Below are 16,212 nucleotides of genomic sequence, written 5' to 3'. Positions count from 1 at the left end.
ATCACACTATTTTTTGTCCATATGACTGATTGGACGGAACTTGGTGTCTCCCAGCTCCCCTCTCACGAGGATAAAAAAAATCCAGACCTTCTTCCAAAATCCAATTCCATTGCAGAAAACTGGCACATGACCCATATTCAGTTCAGCGTTCCCTCACTTAAAAAAAACAGAAACAAAAAAACAGAAGGAAAAAAAAAGGAAGCCAGCTACGGAGACACCAGAGGCATCAACAGTGTAATAGATTGAGAGGATCTTGACGGACCAATAGTGCCACAACCCACACAAAAAAAAAGAAAAAAAAACTCTCTTTTGCTTTTTTTTTTTCCTCTCTCTTTCTCTCTTCGGGTCCATTCGGGTCGGATCGGATCCGTTCGGTAAACCCAGACCCGACCCAAAAAATGATTCGAGTCTAATTTTAGGACCCGATCCGGACCCGCAGGTCCTAAAATTCGGATCGGGTCGGGTCTACGCGGGTTGGGCCGAGTCGGGTCTCAAATCGACCCGACCCATTTGCAGCCTTAGCAGTTTGTAGACCATTTTTTGTTTCAACTTTGCTCGTGCTTGATATGATAGATGGAATTAGTAGATTAGTTTGTTGCCTACCTCAAGCCTAGGGTTCGTCAGGTATATCTCAAATAATACTTTTACAATTTTTAAATTAAAAAAATATTTTTTGAGAAAAAAAAAGAAGCCAAAGGTGCTCGACATGTGCTTGGTTATAAGATGAGCCATGATCATCTTCCACTACAAGAAAAACTATCTTTCCCGACTTTTGTCTGCCGACGCTAAGTAGAAGCGTCGGCAATTTTTTTGGAAGTCTGGCTTCCGCCGACGCTTATAAGCGTCGTCGCAACCCATAGCTTGGGCCGACGCTTTTAAGCGTCGGCGGAAGCAAAAATCCTTTTTTTTTTTATTTTTTTCCTCCCAACGACGCTTATCGTCGGAGGCCATTATCCCCCCCTCCCCTCCTCCCTGCAAATTCTCTCTCCGCCGCTCGCCCCCTCCTCTCTACAAATCCCCTCCCCTCTCCCGATCCCTCAAACCCCCTCCCTTACAAATCTCTAACCCCCTCCCGATTCTTGATTAGATTCCTTCCAAGAAGCGAGAGAGAGAGAGAGAGAGAGCGGCCACCCAGGCCCCCGATCCCTCTTCTCCGGCGTCGATGGAGTTCGATGGAGCTTCCTCCCTCTTCTCCGGCGTCGGCTTCATGCCTTCTCAGGCCACCCAAGCCCCCGATCCCTCCTCTTATTGTAAATTAGAGCAGCGCACAAAAGAGATGAAGGGAATCAACAACGCCAAGCTCATCCTCCTGCAGTCCGCCAAGCAGGCAGGTGGCGGAGGCGGCGCCGGCGCCGGCGGTGGATCCACGGCGGCGCCCATGTTGTATCTCCTGGGGTCTCATCACCGTCTCTGGCTCATCGCCTTCGCCTCCTTCTTCACCTTCGCCGCCCTCCTCGCCTTCGTCACCACTACCACCACCCCTCGAGACCCCGGCCTCTCCTCCTCTAACCAATTTGCCCATGCCCCTTCTTCCTTCCGACACAACTCCCGTCTCCCCGACCCCGTCTTTGACGCCCTCGTCAACTACGCCGCCGCCTCAAATTCCAGCGGCAAGATGGGAGACGCCGACCTCCGCACCATCGCCGCCGTGCTCCGCCGCTGCGCTCCCTGCAAATTCCTCGTCTTTGGCCTCGGCCACGAGACCCCTCTCTAGGGCGCCCTCAACCACAGCGGCCGCACCGTCTTTCTCGACGAGAACGAGTACTACATCGCGCACCTCGAGGGCCGCCTCCCGGGCCTCGAGGCCTACGACATCGCCTACACCACCAAGGCCCGAGAGATGCCCGACCTCATCGCCGCCGCTCGCCGCGGCCGCCGGGGGGACTGCCGCCCCGTCCAGAACCTCCTCTTCTCCGACTGCCGCCTCGCCCTCAACGACCTCCCCAACGCCCTCTATGACATCCCATGGGACGTCATCCTCGTGGACGGGCCCCGCGGCCACGCCTCCACCTCCCCCGGGAGGATGTCCGCCATCTTCACGGCAGCGGTGATGGCCCGCTCCGCCGGCCCGGGGCCCACCGACGTGCTGGTCCACGACTACGAGCGCGAGGTGGAGCGGGTGTGCAGCGAGGAGTTCCTCTGCAACGAGAATCTCGTCGCCAACACCGGCCAGCTGGCCCACTTCCTCATCCCCGGCGGCAACGGCGCCACCCGCGACGACTTCTGTGCCAACAGTACCATCGCTGAGGCCGCCCAGTAATTTTTTTTTTCTTTTTTTTTACAGGGGACAGCAAGGTTTTTTTGGGTATTTTTATATTTTTTTTTCATAAAAAAATTTATGACGACGCTTTAAAGCGTCGCTAATTGAACTGGTTTAGGAATTTTAGCGACGCTTAAAAGCGTCGCTAAAAATAACCTTTAGCGACGTTTTTCAAACGCGTCAGCAATTTTTTTTCCACTCCGACATAGCCGACGCTTTAGTGACGCTTTGAAAAGCGTCGGGAAGAAAATTACCGACGCTTATAAGCGTCGGTAAAAGCCTCAAAAAGCGTCGCCAAAGCTCCTTTTTCTTGTAGTGTTCCAAGCAATTTTGCATATTTTGTACTTTATTGTTTGTCTTAATGTGGTTTTATGTTTTGTCTTAATTAAAAAAAAAGATTATACTCAAAGTTTCTTTGTTAATGATTAAAAGTATCTCAAATAATATGCTGTTCTCAAATAATATGCTGTTCTCAAATAAAACCACAATGCCTAGTATCTTGATTACACTAGAAAATTTACGATTACTTGTGGATATTGGTACTGCTGACACCCTGTATGGTAACTTTAATGTGCACGCACTAAATCCATATAAAGGATAAAGTGGAATAGGCTGAGGACAAAGTGAGATAGACTATAAAGCCTAGCTTGGAAGCAATTTAAAAGAGGTTTGATACGGCATTTCCAGTGTCTTATCCCAGAGATTTCGATGGATCATGGATAAGCTATCAGTTTATGACTTATGAAAATATCCCAAATGCTCGATAAACAATCCGATCGATCCAGTTGTATGTAGCATCGTACCCAAGATAATTCCTAAGGATGTCATTCCTAAGCTCTTGACATGACTCTTAAAACTAAAACTTAGACACAACTTAATGATCTAATGAAAAGCTGTTATATTTAGAGCGAAAGAGGCGACAGAGTAATTTGTTCCACAGTCAAAATAAAATGCAAACATCAATGTTCGTGCAGCATTTTCCTACCTCAAGAGAACTACATGTCATGCCTTCACTTCACTCGAGAGTCTCCAGTGCAAGGCAACAGCCTTCAAGCCATTCACAGATTCAGTGGAGTGCCGGCCAAGCTGCTGCTAAAAAGCATCAGGAGCTCTGAGATCTCAGCCATGCATGCGCTTAAGATGCACGGGGTTTATGCGCTTAATTAAGCGAAGAAACGGAAGAGATTATGCCCGAGCGCGTGCGTGACGCGGGTGATGGCATTGACACATCGCAGTTTTGGTCTCCTCTCTCTCTCGTTCTCGTTATTGTTTCCTTTCTCTCACTCTTTCTATCTACGTCGCTGCTATTCCTATCAGAATTAGGAATCCCCTAAATTTTCTTTCCCTGTTTTAACGTGTAGGTCAAATATAGTACGAACACCAACCAGTTCTACTCGAAGTCAGTTCCTTCCTTCTTTCTTCTTCTTCTCCTACTTTTTTTTTTTTTGGGGTCAAAACGGTATTTCATTTCATATACTTCTATCGTGAATACAACCTGACATATCAAAGAAAACTAAACAAAATAAGAAATATAGGATGCACTCTAAGCTAGTCCAGAAAACCTCCCCAGAGTGCCGGGCAACCATGCCGCCATCGCCCACCTCCTCTACCATCGCACCGAGTACGCCAAGCGCCGTCTCTCCGCCTGCTCTTCCTCCACATTCTCCAACAGTGGTCAGAAGAGATCTCGTACCTCCACCTTCTCCAACAATGGTGGTAAGAGATCTTGTACGACCCCTTTGGAGTTGAATCGCAGTAATTTTTTCTTTATCTCATCACAGCATACGGTTGGATCTTCTTCCACTGCCAATTACCACGGGGAGGACGATCCTATATATGACGAAGTTGACGCTAGCGTTGCCGGCATATAGCTCGAATCATCGGCCGGCAATGATTGGATCATCTTCCGCTGCCAGTGACGATCTTATGACGAGGTTGACACTGGCATTGCCGGGATATGGCTCGGATCCGCGTAAGGTCTCCGACACCACCACTGGCATTGCCGGGGTATGGCTCGCGTGAGGTCTCCAACAAGAAGAAGCCGGCAGCCGAGGTAAAGATAGAAGCGACTTCTCCCAAAAGTTGGCCGGCAGGAAGTGATGAGGAGAGAGGTCAGGCTAATGGAGGGGAGAGGGGGCCATCAATCCAAATTGGCATAGCCAAGAGTTGCCGAATAAGTATCGAAACCGAAGAATAAGTGCAGTAGCCATATCTAGAAAGAGATAGAACGTTGCTATTTTTATATTTCATTTTTATATTTATTTATTAGTTGCAATATTATACTTGTTTTTTTATTTGTATTTGACTTGATTGTGCTGGAGTTACTTGTATTCACAAGCAGCTAAATAGTGATATTCTTCTAATATAAATTTGAGAGTTAAGTGCACGTCTGGCTGCAAAGAAAATTGCGTGAAAACTTAATTTTTTAAAATAAATAAAATTATATCAGAAAAATTCTTATATTAGACATTGTATATGTTTTATCCTCATTGCTCTCTTGACTTCTACGTCTAATCCTATTCTTTTAAATACATTTCTCATTATTCAACTCTGACTCAGAGAGAGAGAGAAAAAAAGAAGGGATCCTCTAGTTATCCTGAAGGTGCCTCATACCAAGATGAATATATGTTGATTATCTTTCTAATTAATGCATAAAATGAATTTATTGATTTCCGATCACCATGGAGAAATAGCAATATTGGCCATTAAATCTGTAACAACATAGATACGTGCCAGCCCGAACATGGAATTAATGTATCATTTATGGGGCTAAGAAATTTATTTTTTCACCTGCGTTGATGCATATAACCAACATAATCCTTTATATTGTGTAATAGATTGAGGCCAAATTTATTAAGTTTGACCAACAAAAGACTTAGTAAATCTCTCTTATTGCATGGTCCTCATATTGGATTAACAAGTCGCATGCGAGTGTTTGCAGTTTGATGTTGCCTATTCTCATCTATTTACTTGGCACCATTCTTGACTAGATGAAAATAAATGTAACAACGGCATTTGACAGGATCAACTGGATAGCTATTAATCTTTTCTAGCTTGCACGAGGTTTCTATGACATTACATTACTATCCCATCAAAAATGGTCCCTCCTTCAAGATAATTAGGGTCTATTTGGATATCCTACAAGGTCAGGCTAAAAATTTTATAGAATTCATAGATTGAGCTATCCATTTAAGTATCACCATGTATCAACCAAACTCCACCTAGCCTAAATCCTATAAAATAAAATAAAATAAAAATAGCCTTCATATATTATTTTTCTTCCTCTATCTCAAAAGTTGGGATTTGATCTGGGTTTGGATAGACTCTTAGAAAACATAAGCTAGATGGCCAACAGGCTTGATTTTTTAAGAATTTTCAGCCCAATTATTTAGGAATATCCAAACATGACTTAAATTATTAAGGTGAAAAAGTATGGTATCTGCATGGGACAACATAGAACAACATTTCAGGGATTTTTTAGCATGAAAAGAGTAGGCCTATCAAAAGGTGCAAGACTCCGGGAGACATTGATATCTTGGGGGACCTTGATCAAATTTAGGCCACAGTACTACTGCTCCTGTGAAGCAAAATATTTATATCAATGTGAGATAAAATATTTCAGTGGTTGCAACTCTCTCTTGTTATGGTCCTATGCAGGATTCGGGGGGGGAAAACCTGCGGCTTTGACAGGATGGATCAAGAGGCTGGCTTTGGTACCCAGGCGCAATGATTGATTTGAGATCTGTGCAGGGAAGGCTTGGAGTGCTTTGAGCTCATGGCTTCTTAACATGTCTAAACCACCCAAATTTGAAAAGGGCTCGACCCTTATGCCCCAAATGGTCAAAACTTCTGACCAATATCTAGCCATTTTAAGATTTAGGTCAAAAAATTTTGACCCATACCCAGCCCAAACTAAGAAATCCTTGCCCTTGCCTGACCCAAAAGAAAATTAGGTTTGATCAGGCTTTTCAAGTTCAGCTAATTCTCTTTCACCTATTAAGAAAGTTTTTTCGGGTGTTCAAAATGTTTGCTTATAACAATATTCTATACAAATTATAAATTAAGAAAAATGATAGGAAAGAAAGCTGGAAACACTATACATTCACCACATGTGATTGATGCAATTTTGATTACCATAATTGGCTTTAGATTATTACTAGAAGTCAAACTACAATGTTTTAATTAAACATAAAAAGCTTAATTATTTACATGCAACTAATATGACTAATGCAATTGCAGTGAATACACATCACACATTTTTTGTGGCACTACCTACTTATAATTCTTCTTAGACTATTTTACTTCAGTTAGAAAATAACTAGCTTCAACTACAAATGTGAATGTTGTATGTAATATTATTGGTCATTATTAATTGTTTGTTAAGATGTTGGAGTAAACAGATATGTAATATGCATGCTAATTTTTTATTTTTCATTTTTTCCCCTAATTTCCTTCCCAATGCTTGGAAGTAAGTTTTTTAGATTATTCTTTATTTTTTAAAAATATTTTTCATAGGTTCTTTTTACAGTATCTTAATTGATTTTTTCTTGTTATGAAATAAAATTAATAGAGTTGAAATCTTTCATTTGTTCCACTAATTTCCTTCTCCATTCTTCTCCTAATTGGATAAAAGTTTGTCATATTGATTTTTATATTTTTTAGATATTTTATAGGGTGGTTTGACAAAGAAGCAAGTAAAGAATGTAAAGATAAACAGTTTTTTTCAAAGGGAATCCTATCCATATATAATCCTCAGTTAATACATATCAATAAATATTTTTAGTTTTGATATATTATATTTTTTAAGAAAAAATATATTAATATTTTTAAAAATATAGCATTAGTTATTGGTATTTTTTTTTCATAACTTCGTATAGGTTCATCATATTCGTAGAGGAGCAAACTAGGTGGCAAGGTCTATTTTTCACTTAGACAAATTACCTTTAGCAAAGCTAAATCCACAAAAGAGATAGGAGTAAAATTCAAGCAAAATTATGAGAAGACATAATTTCATTGTACAAAGTCCATTTAAAAGATTTCTTACATCTGCTTTTAAGAGAATTCAATTACATTTAGTCAGTGCAAGATCACTTTACAAAATGAAACTGTTGAAGCACAAAACTGATAGTGACCCAATGAATACAAGCTTTCTCACTTGTTTCTATTCGAGTAGAACCTATTTACTTGATAATCAACATTCTTCCAGTTTTAAGGAGACGACAATGTGAAAAAAAAATAGGAAGCCCCAAAATGGAGAACCAAGTGACAAAGTGTGGTCCTACCTTCACATGTAACTTAGGATCATCTTAGAAAAAATGATCCCACTGCAACAAGGGCTATGAAATTTGTTATAGTACATAAACCATCCGGACTATGTTTCTCGTCGGAGGCCTCTCTTTTTGGAGATCAATTATAGACCTTTTAGTCTATAATTAAGTTATGAACTAAATTTACTAGATGATTCTGATCCAAGTAGATCATGAGATGGTAATCGAGTTGGGTCGAATCAGATATGGATTGGACTGGATTCAAGATAGATCAAAAATCGATCAACCCAAAATGTAGATCCGAATCTAAAGTTGAATTAAGTTAAACCAGATTGTGACAATTAATTTTCCAAAAACCAAGTTACTAGAAAAATCAAAACTTAAAGAACTGTAGTGTCAAATGGGTGATCAGTTTATTAAAAAATGTTTTTATTGAACTTGTTGAAAGACATCATGTCCGTAAGGCAGTAAGTGATCGATCTCATGGTTCACGAGTTTTAAAAGTCATCAATTGTTTGAAACATGTCCAATCTCAACTAAGACTTGGCAACAAATTATCCCATATTAAAAAGGAGATGATGAACAATAGGATTCATTTATATCAAAATAGAAACATAAGAAAGTTAGTGGTAAACCTGGACTCCTAATTCATTAAAGGTGAATTAGCGTAAAATTCAAATAAAAGTTATCATCCTGATTACTTGAGATGAACATATTAACAAACAACCTACATAAAGGTATTTCTGACTTACTTTTTAAACCTTAGTCAATAACAATATAAAAGATAGATCACAAGTTTTAAGATTATATTGATGAAATCTTGATATGATAAAATCCAATGCAAGACTTTCAGACATACCAGTAACACAAATTAATTAAACAAAATAATAACATAACACATATTAACACCCTACTAAATCATACCAATGTTGGTCTATACCCATATGTGTCAGCCAATCTAATTTTCATTAGCCAAATAAACTATATAGCAGCAAACAAACCAATTGATATGAGCCTTTTAAACAGAAAAAAGATATTTTGTACTTGACTATTATTTTTCTATGACATTTTTTGTGTGTGCAAGTCTATATGTATTGAACAATATATTCGACAGCCACCTCAACTGAATAAAGAATCCTTTTTCTGAACTATGTTCCTTTTGTGGACCGGATTACTAACAGAAACCAAACTTTTTTTAATGATCTTTTGCTCATTATCATTCAATATCTTTCTAACATAAATTTGACGAAATACATTTTTTTTTTCCGCTAGAGGACGGATTACATCTTTGCCGTACCATTTTGCTCACGACATTCAGGTGGTGGTCCAGCTTTGCGATCCGATGAGCTTGTGAGCCTTATTGACCTGAGAACGAAGCCCCCCATGGTCATAGAGGACTAGGGGAGTAAGGTAGGGGAAGAGAGAGACGATCGAGAAAACCCGTGCGATGAGCAGTATCATGATGGAGGAAGCGATGAGCAGTATACTCCTAGACAGAAAATCAAGAACAGCGGTGAGCAGTATCCTTGAGCCAAGCCAAGCACCGGTGATGCATCTGGACATAGTTGTTAACAATATTAATCTTTCTTGTGACATAGTTGACCGTAAATAAGAATTTATCAACTTTAATTTTGAAAAACTTCTTTCAGTAGAAGCAACTGTTATAGGTATTGTTAACAATATTCTGTAAGCAATGTATGCATTTAGAAAAGAATCTGTTTTTTTTATAAAACTTAAAGTATCAATAGGGGTACTAGTTTCTGTTTGTAAAACTTCTTTTAAAACTTTTAACTCTGAAAACAAATCAAGACCATCAATATCAGAATATTCACCATGCTTTAAAAAGTTTTCAAGATTAAGACAACACTTTTTCAAATCATCTTCATTCAAAGATTTTAACTTTCTAAAATTAAACAAAAAACCAAAAATATTTTCATATATGGTAAATTGTTCAAACCTATTTTGAATTGAAGAAATAGCTTGATCTACTATATATAAAAAGTAATCAATTCTAAAAGATTCTTCAGCTGATCTTGCTGTCTCATCAACACTATTTTTATCAAAATATTTTTTTTCTACGGATCATACGTTTTTCACGAAATGTAGGTTCTATTTCCATTTCATTTGCAATTTCTTTAGATGAATTCAAAGCATTCATGAATCCATTTTCTCTATAACTTTTCAAATAAGAAAGAAGACCTTTTAATTGATCTATAGCAACATCAATATGCATGTCTTCAGATTGTAAAATCTTACTAACTGAGTTAACAGCAAACAATATATCATGCCAAATATTCATGCCTAATAAGAATTCAAAATTTTCAATCTCATATGTAGCTAAGCATGTGGCTTCACTCTTTATTTTAGGATCTTCACTAGTTTCCGCTAATTGAACTAAAGCATCTCTTATTTTAGGAGCTTGATTTTTAATTGCTTTGACACTTTCAATACGACTTTCCCAACGTGTCTGTGACAAGGGTTTAAGAGTCAATGTGGATATATTATTTTGAAAAATTTTCCATCGTTTTGTAGAAGAAGAAAATAAGGTATAAATCCGTTATATCACTCCAAAAAAAGATATAACTTTAGAACATGACTTAGCAGTATCACATAATACTAAATTCAAGTTAAGACATCCACATGGTGTGTAAAACGCTCTAGGATTTATATCTAATAATCTTTTTTGTACACCTTGATGTTTTTCTTTCATATTAGACCCATTGTCATACCCTTGTCCTCTTATATCATTAATTTCAAGTTTATATTTTTCTATTATATTTATAAGTTCATTAAAAAGGCCTTTTCCAGATGCATCATCTACTTCTAAAAATTCTAAAAAATATTCTTGTACTTTTACTGGATTTGTGAAGTATCTACACATCTTAAAATTAAGGTCATTTGTTCCTGATGGCTTGCATCAGGAGTGCAATCAAGTATTACAGAAAAGTATTTTGCTTCTTTAATTTTTTTAATTATTATAGCTTTAATTTCTTATGCTAATATTTGAATCAATTCATTTTGAATATTATGACCTAAATAATGATTGTGAATTTCACCATGTTGAATGCGTCGAACATGTTTTTGCATAATTGGATCAAATTCTGCAATCATTTCAATAAGACTTAAAAAATTTCCATTATTGTTTTGATATATCTTTTCGTTCTTTCCTCGGAATGCTAAATTATTTTTTGAAAGATTTTTCACGACAGCAATAATTCTCAATAGAACTTTTTTCCAATGATCTTTCTTTTGGTTTATTTGTTCTTAAAGACTTTTATCAATTGTCTTATTTTTTAGCAATCTCACTTCTAAATCAATCCACCTATTCATGCTAGTGATATGTTCATTAGTTATTTCATGATTTTTGAGCTTAATACCTAAATTTTTCCAATCTTTAGTTCCTTCATTGGCTAATTGACTCATGCTAGGCTTTGAATCAAATAATTTATAACGAAAACAATATACCCTATCCAAATCCTTCGAATACACTAACCATCTTCTATCATATTTTTCACCATTAGGTAACTTACGAATGTAATGTATCGTAGAGAAGTGTCTATTATTTTCATCCTTAGGAAAATGAAGATCATAATCTCTAATTGGACCTTTTCCACTATTAAGTCTCTCAACTTTGTATCAATATTTTTCTATTGAGCAGAATCATATAAATTTGTAGGAATAGAACTACTTTCACAATCTTTTTCCTTGTTTATCCTATCTCTATCTGATTCTTCATTGTGCTCTTCACTAAATATTGTTTCAATAGATGTTTGACTACTACTATGAATTTGGTTGTCAATTTCATTTTGTTTCGTTCTTTTTATGTCATTTTCATTTTGTTTCGTTCTTTTTATGTCATTTTCTAACTCTATTTCAGATGCATGCTCTGTTATTAATTCTTGAGTTGAATTTGATGCGGTTTTTCTTTGTTTATGACAACAAATCTATCTAGAGCTCCTTTTGAGATTGAATGAGTTTATCGATTTTTGTTTTTTTTTTGAATTTTTCATACCCACATTCATATTTTCTATTAGACATTTTAATCTAAAAATAATATTATCAAATAAAGCAATTAAAAAACACTACAAACAAATTAAGATATAAAAAAGTTGAAAATGATAAAATTTGATTGTGTCAAAAAAAAACAAACTTAGGTTCCGACAAGTAGTGCCAAATTTGACAGGGAGAAGAGGCCGAATAGTGCCAAACTTGACGGGGAGAAGAGGCCGAACCGCCGAAATCACAACCAACCTATAATTAGACCCAAAAAAAATAATTGTAGTGTCCCTAACATGATTAAATCAAAATTAATTGGACCAAAAAATTAAACAGTTAGCCATATATTCTCTTGGCTTTTTTCATTATTGTATAACATTAAATGCAATAAACCAATAAGGCAATAACAACAACTGATGGCATATGAAAGAAATCCCTTTATATATAATTGTTCGGTGATCACAGAACTATTAGATAATAAAATAACAATCAATAAATATTTTCATGTGAAATAGTTAGTGAATAGTGATTAGTCAATAATTCAATATAAAACTCACCACTGCGGTCTGCGACACTGCCTGGGATTTGATTTTGGCCTTTGGGAATTGGGATTTGGGAATGGGGATGCTAACGGAGGAGCCGACGAGGCCGGAGCCGCGGAGCGGCGGAGCCCGAAGGTTGGAGCTAGAATCTAGAGAGGAGATCCGGCCGGCGGCTCGCCACTCGCCACCGTGACGCCGTCGCTGGGTTCTTGCCTTCTTGGAGCCGGAGGAGGAGCCAAGGAGGACGATGGCCTTTAGAAGTTTAGAGGCTAGAGCGGATCTGAGGAGCTGGAGGCCGGAGGCTGGAGGAGTCGAGGACGGCGAGCAGAGCTGGAGAGGAGATCCGGACTTCGGAGTCCGAAACAGGAGCGGTCGAGCCTCAAGCCGTCGACGGTCGAGCCTCCCGGCTACCGGCAGAGAAGGGAACTAGGGAAGGGCCGAAGAACTGAAGTGAAGAAGCACTGGGGGCCCGGGGGGAGAGCCGGAGAGGAGAACGGAAGGTACGCTCTTTTTTTTTTTTTTGCTTTGAAGGGTTCTGCCGTTGAGCAAAAAAAAAAAAAACACTAGCGGAGAAGGGGAAAGAGTCGGAGAGAAGGGGGAGGACTGTTGCCTGTCTCAGCTGTCGTAGGCTCGTAGCCATGCCCGTCGCCCAGCCGTAGCCTGTCTCAGCAGCGTAGCCGTCGCCTCGTCGGGGAGATGGGGATTGGGGACGCACTGTAGCGGGTCAGCAGCGTAGCCGTCGCTCGTCACCCTGCTACTCTGCCAGCTTTCGGACGTGAAAGCTCAAAAAAAAAAAAAACTCTCCACGAGTCCACGGGCAAAGCGGGGCGGGGCCTTCCATGAGCCGGGGGCCTTAGGCGACCGCCTCAGTCGCCTAAGGCTCGAGCCGGCACTGCTCACAGGAGTGAAGAAGCTTCCCGTTGAACAAAGTTTTTAAAGGACCGGAAAGCAACACTTTTAGATGATATAGTGGTATTTGTAAAAAATCAGAATGCTATTTATTTTTGTCCGAAAGCTGAGAAGGTTTATTTAGAAAAAGTTTTATCTTGGAGCTTCTCCTCAAAAGTTGTTTTGATTTTAATGAGATTTTTTTAATGACTAAAATACACACCAACAAATCTCATAATTGCATCTTATATTATATCATATTATATCATAATTATTATTATACTATAAATAGAATATAATATAACAATAAATTAATATTATATTATATTATATTATTACATTATAATATATTATATTATATTATATTATTACATTATAATGGTATTTCTTAGCAATTTTGACTGCGTTTTTTTTGTGAAATAAAAACTAATTAATTTGGAGCTAAATTTTTCCTTTTTTTCTCTTTATTTAGCTAAACAACAAATGCCAAAATGTGCCATGTTTAATATTTTTCGAGGTTAATATTGTCCTTGATTATTTTTCTGCGGCATCATTATCTTCTCCAGACCGACCCCAGTAAAGCCTGTAAGGTGCTACCCTCGGTGAGGGCATATATTCAAAGACCCTAAGCCTTGATACTCTGCCAAATCGCAGTGAATTTAAATGACAAATCTTAATTTCATGGCTTCCTTTGGAATGATGTTATCATTAGCTAACATTTATCAATGGTGAGATATCACATTGCGTACGACCCCAAACACGAATGGGCACAGGGATGCTGATATTTCCCCTAACCATCATCTATGAAAAATAAAGCAAAATAAAGAAACAGTACTGAAAAATCTTAACTATTTTTGAGAAAAGCCATCAAGACACCCAAGACCATAATTATTCCAGGCACAAAAACACGGCCAATAAATAAATTTTTGATAAATATACTGAATGTAACGAGTTTGACACAAAAATCATCTGCCATTTTCAGCATCAGCACCAATGCCAACACCAAGTAGCCAAGTTCATGATCGCTATACTTCCCACAAATCATGGGCGGATATTAAGGCACAAAACTGGATGAGAAAGTCACATAGCTGAAAGGAGGTCGACAATCTTCGAGCATCATATCAAATTTCAAACAAAAATCATCAGAAGTATCTGCACACAAGACCAGGTTGCAGTTGCTACCATCAGATAAAAGCTAACATCTGAACCAACGCTTCATTCTCAGTGAGAGACGAGAGAATGACCGACGCCACCGTACTGTCTCATAACGGGAAAAGTTGTTCTTGCCACTTAGGATATGCACGATTATACAAGCTCATGCAAACAGTGTCATGCTGCTGAATCACACCATTAAAGACGCATTTCATAGCTCCTGGAAAAAAAAAGAAAGAAAAAGAAACACTGCACATTATTCTTTTCTTTGTTGTAGTAAGAGTGCGCACTTAAAACTTGAGGTTTATTGTTGCAACGAATTGAAAGCACCCTACCGTGAGTACCAACAGGTTCCTTTATTCGACCATGGCGACCACATTTGGTCCAGACATCTACAGGCTGTAGAAATTAGAAAAATATATTAGAATGGTCTCACTTTGAAACACCAGTCAAAACACCATGCATGCTATTAAACTGAGAGCAGTATTTGACTTGACTTTGACAGTACTCTTTGGGGGTAACTGCAACAACAAAAAGAAGCAGAACACTTTAACTTGCAACAAAGCCATAACAAAAATGACATCAATGGACAAAATGCAGAAGCATACAAAATGAAGATTCTAGGGGGTTGCTCATTATACTTTACTATTTTGTGACCATTTGCTCATATTGCACACGCAAGAGAAAAAATTGAAAATGCAAAGCAATGACATCACTTTCAGTTTATGAAAAAGTGAATTTTTGCCCTTCAAAGTACAATCTGAATCCTAAAAGACATGGAAATCATGCTTTTGAAAAACGAACAAACCCCTCCATATGAAGGAGGTTTTACGGTTCAAATCTTGGCAGCATAATTTCTCAAGTATTTAACCTGGATAATTCTAACAGGCAGTACTCCTGTCGTTATTCCCATAAAGGATCGAGCACCATTTCCAAGGTTTTAGAATGTGGTGCATGCAGCTACATAAGCAAATGTGGCCCCCTGAGGTCCTGTGGACCTGGCGAGAAGCTTTGGAGGCGAAGCGGCTCTTGTGAGCGTTGTTGACCTGACTGCGAGAGCCCCCCATGGAGGACCAGGGGAATAAGGTAGGGAAAGAGAGAGAAACCCTAGGATTTTTGCTTGCCCCTTGTGGTCGTTCTTGTCCTCCGGCGGTGGCGGAGGTCGATGGCAGATTGCTTCCCGCTTGCGGTCGTTCTCGTCTTCCGGCAGATCGCTTGCCCCTTGCCGTCGTTCTTGTCCTCTGGCGGTGGCGAAGGACAATAGCAGATGGCTTGCCCCTTTCCGTCCTTCTTGTCCTCTGGCCCTCGGCTCGATCGCCGGATTCTGATTGATCGCCGGGAGAGAAGGGGTCGAGAGTGGGAGAGCGGACGAAAAATACCAAGGAGTCGAGAGTGGGAGAGGGGACCAAAACAAGCGTAGGGGCGCTATATATATAGGCAACGGCACCATCGACGCAATGTGAAAATAAATTTGATTAAAATAATAGAAATAGTAATTAAGTCATTAACAACTGGTGTGACATCATAAAAGCTGTTACAATGGATTTTGATGTTTCTGTGGACTTAATTTATCCATGTACATGCTCTAATGTCAAAAAGCCATTTACTGCCACACAAAAATAACTTGAGAAAATTCTTGAGAGAGCTCTTGCAATTGCTCAATTTTACTTCAGTACAAATACAGAGAGAATTTTTGTGTGCCTGAGTCTAAATCTAGAAATATCATTTAACCCTCCCATGCCACGTTAGGGGAACGAGCTTGCTCCTCGGGCTGTTCATCAAACATACCCAAGTATACATCAAAAGTTTGTTAAAAGTATTAATTAATAAGGATGAAGTTGAGAAATTACACATGAATCTAAGCTGGCTGTCTATGTGCAAGAAGAATTAGGCCCAGTTTGGTTAAGGCCCAGTTGAACAAAGTTTTTGGAAACCAGGAAGCAGCACTTTTGGATGTATAGTGGTGTCTGTAAAAAATCAAGAAGCTATTTTCGTTTTGTCAGAAATTTGAAAAGATTTACTTAGAAAAAGTTCTATTTTGGAGCTTCTCCTCAAAAGTAGTTTTAATTTTAATGAGATTTTTCTGATGACCAAAATACCCACCAAC

The 16,212-nt window shown here is 38.8% G+C and overlaps 1 pseudogene; it reads left to right on the top strand.

The window, feature by feature from the left end:
* Positions 1-1,268: 1,268 nt before the first annotated feature.
* LOC120112338 lies at positions 1,269-2,279 on the top strand (annotated as a pseudogene).
* Positions 2,280-16,212: the final 13,933 nt, after the last annotated feature.

This window comes from Phoenix dactylifera, chromosome 11 (assembly GCF_009389715.1).
Source record: "Phoenix dactylifera cultivar Barhee BC4 chromosome 11, palm_55x_up_171113_PBpolish2nd_filt_p, whole genome shotgun sequence".
Taxonomy (NCBI): Eukaryota; Viridiplantae; Streptophyta; class Magnoliopsida; order Arecales; family Arecaceae; genus Phoenix; species Phoenix dactylifera.
This window is presented reverse-complemented; position numbering and strand designations above follow the sequence as displayed.